Here is a 6,578-nt window from a genome sequence, read left to right as displayed (position 1 = left end):
ATTTTTTCTAATTTTCAATAAATTTTAAATATTTTTATTAAAATTTAATAATTTTTATAACTTTTATTTATTTTTATTTTTTATAATTTTTTGTCATATGCCATGTCGTGGTTGTGACATATGATGGTTTTAATTGAAAAAAAATTAGAGGTAGTTAACTTTAACAATTAACTGTTAAAGTTAACAATCAAAAGACCTTTTTTATGCATTTTGGTTGTTCAAGTACTTAATTGAGTGCACAAAAAAAAATAGGGACTTAATTTTTTTTTTTTGAAAAAGTTTGAAGGCTTTGTTGGTACATTTTGAAAGTTCAAATACCCAATTGAGTGTAAAAAAATAAGGGTTAATTTTTTTAAAATTGAGACACTTTTAAACCAATAAAAAATAGTCAAATTGAAAAAAAATAGTTATTGACTCTTTTTTTTTATAAAATAAAAACGTTTTCTTTTGTTAAATTAAATTTGTAAACCATTTTTAATAAAAAAATCATAACTCAATTTTCAAATTATATATTAGTGGTAAAAGACATAAAACTAATAGAAAATAAAAATAATAAAAATAAATTAAAAACAAAAGAAAATAAATTTATTCATCACCAATTCAAAAATTATCTCATATTAGTTTAGGAGGTTGAGTTTGATAAATTAAATCTGAATTATTAAATCAATCAACTAATTTTTCATCGATTACATTTTATATTTATTTTTATATATAAATAAAATAATAAATATAAGTATTATATAATAAAAAAAGGGTTAGATTTAAAGCAAATCTAAACCAAGAAACTCAATTTTTTCCCTAAATCAGTTTTTCAATTTTATTATTATTTTTTGTTTAATAGAGAATTAAATAAAAATTAATAATCAACTTTTTTTCAAAACTCAACTTATTAAACTAGTCCGATCTATTATTTTTTGTTCTATGAATAAAAAATTTATGATGACTTAGGTCAATTTTTTATTTATTATAATTATAATTATAATTATAATTATAATTATAATTATAATTATATTATATTAAATTTCATATTTCTCCAATTAATAATATGGTTTGAAAAATTAGCTACAAATATACACAAATTAAAAAAAAAGCCACTTTTATTTTATAAAAAATGAGTTTCAACTAAAAATCTAGCTCCCTAATAAAGTTATGCCACATGTTTTTTTTTTCTTTTAGTTGTAACTCATTTTTTTTATATAAAATAAGTGTTCGACATATTGATAATTCACTAATAGCTTACTGTTGATTGCAGTGGTTGGTTGACAAATTGATTCTATTAACTTATTTAACTTCTATTAATTATTTATTTAAAAGTGTTTGGTAAAACTTAACTTATAGGTAAAAGCTTATATGTATAAAATGACAAATAAGGGCATGATATATTTTATTGTTAAGTATTTATTTGTTTATAATACTTTAGTCTTTATTGGGTGAAATTCTTGAAATAAAACACTATTGCCAAAGAATTAAAAAAATCTATTTATAGGAATTGATTAGTGAATATTTTTGAAATTTTAAATAAATAAATTTCTTAAGTTCCTTATTTGCAGATATTAACGTTGTGAAAATTGATAAATATTAATAACGTATCAATACTATTATAAACTATTTCTTAGTGATAATTATGTCATGTTCTTAGTATCTAAATTAGTGATAATTATGTCGCACACCGAATAAATTTGTCAACTACTATATTGTAATTAATATAAAGTTGCATAAGAAATTATTTCACACAAGTAAATTGAAAATAAATTAAGAGTACATAAATATTTAAGAAAGATATATATATCCAAACAAGTAAAAACAAATATTCAAGAAACACGACATTGTCATCTAGCTACCATCAAACTAGTAGTTATGTCATTACGAACTTTTGTCATTTTATTAGTACTCATGCGCTCAACTTCTTGAATGGAAATACATTCGGCATCTGAAAACATTTCGAGAGGAATAAAATTCAGATATGCATCTATGACCCTAAATGTTGGGTCAAGAACTTTACTTAATCTGATGTAGTTATGTAATGCAAATGCAGCACAAATTATTCTATTTTGATCTTGAGACGAATATATTGGCATTTTCGCTAAAATTTTCCACCGATATTTTAAAATGTCAAATGCCCTCTCAATACAACTTCTCAATGATGAATGGGCTCAATTAAAAAATTCTCGCGGAAATGTTGATTTTTTTTAATTCACAATGGAGTTCTTTTTTTAGATTCACGGTGGAGGTTTTTTTGTTTTTTATTTCAGATTTATTTTGGACTTAGAAGGTGAAAGTGAAAATGAGAGAATAAATGTTATGTAACACCTCGGATTTTTGGGGTTAACAGTTCTGATGTTAGTGGGTAGGGTCTGAGAGAAAGGTGTGCTTTGTGTTTAGTCTTGTGTGTAAGTGACAGAATGGGTCTGTTGGTTTGGTGGTTGTATGTGGGTTAGTTTGTCTCTGGATTCTGGGTTTGAGTCCCTGTGTTTGCGCTTGAAATAACTTTTTTTTGGTTTTTTTTAAGTTAAAAATTTTATTAGCTTTATTTTTATTCTTATTTTTATTTTTATAATTAATCTTCTTTTCTTTTTCACATTTTTATCTTTTCTCTCTTCTTTTGGCTTTTGGTTTTCTTTCCTTTTTGTTTCTTCCTTTTTGGAATCGGTGGTAGGGTGGTTTCGGTAGAGCTCTGTTCTTCTTTGTCGTCAAGTCGGCATAGGGACGTCTTCAATTACTAATCAGGTGTGGGTTCGAATCTTTGTTATTTTTAATTTGTGAAGTCTAATTCAACCTTGCGAAAAGTTGACTATGGATGGGATGACGTTATTTAATACATGGAATGTGCATGGTCTTGTATAATTTTTATCTAACGACAATTGGAAAGTGCTCTATGGCTAAAAGCACATTCTTCAGGGCTGTTTTAGAGTGGCTTTGTGGCCATGGGGTTTTCACACGGGTGTGTGTCAGTTCACATAGCCGTGTGCTTTTGGGAATTAGGGTTTTCGAGCCAATTTTGGTGTCACACGGCCGTGTGCCCGATTTGGGGATTTTATTATTTCTCACACGGCAATGTTCCTTGGGCACACGGGCGTGTGAGTTTGGGGATTAGGGTTTTGGGTTATTTGGTGCCACATGGCTGTGTGGCTAATTTGGGATTTAAAGATTCCACACAGGCATGTGTTTTGGACACACAGTCGTGTCTGGTGGGCACACGGGCGTGTGAGACCCTCACACGACCGTGTCAGTCCTATACTCAAATTTAGTACAAATGGGCGAGAGTTACACGGCCTATCCCCATGACCATGTCCTTGGTTCACACGAGCATGTGCCTTAGTCACATGGCTGTGTGCCCCTCTTCACACGAGTGTGTATCTTTGCCACACGATCGTGTGCCCCTCTTTACATGGGTTGTTGACCTTCCACATGGTCTAGGCATTTCCACACGACTGGAGCACACGGGCGTGTGGTTCTAAGTCATCTATTCCGATTCTGTGTGTCTTTGATACAATCATTTGTTTGTGTGTTTGCCTTGGCTGATCTTTAGTCAGGGGGATTAAAAATTCTGATCTGGGCTTCGGCCTGACTATCTAAATGACTGTCTGATATTGTGCCTCTATTCTGTGAGATTGTATGCATGCATGCACTTGCATAAAATATTTTGGGATGGGTTTAGAAAAGAAGGAAGTCTGATTCTGATCTGATCTGGCAGTTCAAACTGCAACTTGTCTATACTGCGGATTACCGCACTGCTTAGCACAGCACATACGTCAGCCTTGCTGCCTATATTTATCTGATCAGGCAGTTAAACTGCAATTTACCTGTATAGCGGTTTATCGCATCGCACTGTACTGTGTGTACGTTAGCTACGCTACGTACCATTATCTAATCTGGCAGTCTAACTGCAAATTATAGGTATAGTGGTCTACCGCATTGCACTGTACCGCATGTACATTAGCTATGCTATGTATACTAATGAAGTCACGAACTAACTAAAATACGAAGAAGGCAAGCGCACCTATCGAATGGTAGTATAGCTACGGTTAGTCGGGAATATCGTGTCCACAATGACTAAAAGTACTAGTAGTTACTATTTTTTTATTATCAATCCTATAAATTGAAGGAATTGTTTTAAAATCTAATTTTAACTAAACTAGTTACTAAGTGACAGAAAGCGAATTGGTAAAATAATCGAAGAAAACTTATGAGAGACAATACCCAGGAAAGAATCCACCTAGACTTCACTTATTATTCTAAATCTGAATTAAACGATTTATTTATTTGACTTGATCTGTAGAAATCCCTAAATTATATTAATATCTCTTTCGAGAGTAAAAATAACTGACTCTAGGTTGATTAATTAAAATCTCTTTCTAATTAAAACCCCTATCGTCATATTAACTCGATCTATGGATTCTCTTATTAGATTTAACTCTAATCTTGTAGAGTTATGTCGTCCTATTTCTAGGATTGCATGCAACTCCACTCAATTATGCCAGATCTACTCTTAAACAGGGACTTTTGCTCCACTGAATAAGCACATCAATCATGAATTAATATCATGAAAACATTAAACATGAAGGTAAGTAAACATAATTGAGATCAAGAACAAAAATTTATCATGTAATTTAGAAAAATCAAATAATAAGATCTGTCATAGGTTTCATCTTCCTTAGGTATTCAGGGAATTTAATTCATAGTTGGAAAGGAAAACATCTCAAAAATAGGAACACAACAAAACATAAAGAAACCCAAAAACTTCTAAAGAAATTGAATGGAAATCTTCAGTCTTGAAGGAGTTCCTGCTTCTTAGTTGAGTTCGTCAGTGCTCTTTCAGTAATTTTTGTGTTTTACTCTGCGTGCTCCCTTTGGTCTTCTTCTAGTGTTTTTTATAGAGTTTAGAATACTCAGAAACCCTAAAAATTGGCTTCTTCTGCGTTTTTAGGAAACAGAGAGCGATATCGACACGGGCTGTTACATGGGCGTGTGGTCAGCCCATGTGGCTCACATGGGCGTGTGCTCAGCCCGTGTGGAAATGGTCTTGGTCGTGTGGATCTTTAAATCAGCCCGTTTTGTCCGTTCTTGGCTTGTTTTTCGCTCCTTTTGTTCCCTTATGCTCACTAAGTATAGAAACATGAAACTAAAGGATTAGGAGCATCAAATTCATTAAATTAGACAATAAATCATCCAAAAACATGCCAAAGCATGGGATTAAAACATGTTACTTTTATGGTTTATCAGATATCCCCACACTCAAGCGTTTGCTTGTCCTCAAGCAAAATTCTCAACTCACAATTACAATTAAACTTTCTCAATTCATAATTCTCATCAATAATGTTTTATCATAATTCAAAAATATTTACACATTGATAATTCAACTAAAAGAGCACTAAAGATTCAAACAATCCAAGTCTCATATTTTTAAAGCATGAAAATATAGGTATTTCCCCTAATCTAAATAATTACCTTTAAATCAAAAACGAAAAGATTTGACATCCCCACTAAAGATTCACTCAAATCACTCAAAGTGTTTAAAGTTAAAAAATTAAACACTCAAAAGTCAAACATGAAAAGTTATAACCATAGGCTTGCATGAAAATCAAATCTCTACCACTATAAAATGAGATGATATACAAATCAAAAGGTCTTTAAAAGGTTGTAATGGGGCTTGGGTAAAAGGTGTGGATAAAGGCTGAAAAAGAAGGTTAGAATTGAGATCGAATTGATAAATTACCTAACTAGAAAAATAAACCAATATTGAATAATTACATAAATCAAAATTATTAAAGAATAACACGAGCTTCTTCTCAGAATATGAAATTTTAAGCTTAAACCAAAGAACTAGTAATAATCACATAAATGTATATAAATATAATTTTTTTCATTCTTTTTTTTTATCATGTATAATAAGAGCAAATTTAACAACTGAAACAAAAGAACATAGTTAGGCAACTAACCAAATCAAATCTCGACAAAAAGGGAGTCAATAAAACGGGAACTACGAATCAAAAATAAGTTATGGGTTAATATTAATGGGTGAATCAAGAAACAATTTGTTAGGCTCAAAGGGGTTCTCTAAGGGTTAATTATGAAGGTAGGCTTATGGGATAAGTGGGTTAAAACCTAGGTGCCTTTATCATCTCAGTATATCAAATCAAAGGTGTGGTCTCAACATGTATAATCTAAGCACGTTCTAGAATAATAAATCAATATTGACACACTCATAACCAATAATAAAGTGAACAAGAAAAGTGTATGCTCTAAAGGCTCAAAATCTCACAAAAATTACGGTTTTTGATGTCAATCTTGCAAATCTCAAACTTCAAGGTAATACTTAAATTTAGGGAAACAACCTAACAAATTTTTAATTCTAAAAATTGACTTATCATGTTTGATTCTCTCATGTCTTAAAATTTAAACAATTAATACACAATTACCTAAGAATTTAATCTAAAACACATCAATGAAACACATCAATGATAATCACAAATCAATAAGAATTCATTCTAATAATAATATGAGAAAATTACTTAAACACAATGTATAATTCAAGGATTTTCAAATAATCATATAAATAACCTCCCCACACTTAAGAT

The sequence above is a fragment of the Gossypium hirsutum genome, chromosome A13 (assembly GCF_007990345.1).
Source record: "Gossypium hirsutum isolate 1008001.06 chromosome A13, Gossypium_hirsutum_v2.1, whole genome shotgun sequence".
Lineage (NCBI taxonomy): Eukaryota > Viridiplantae > Streptophyta > Magnoliopsida > Malvales > Malvaceae > Gossypium > Gossypium hirsutum.
The sequence above is the reverse complement of the archived record's forward strand: the minus strand, read 5'-3'. Positions refer to the sequence as shown.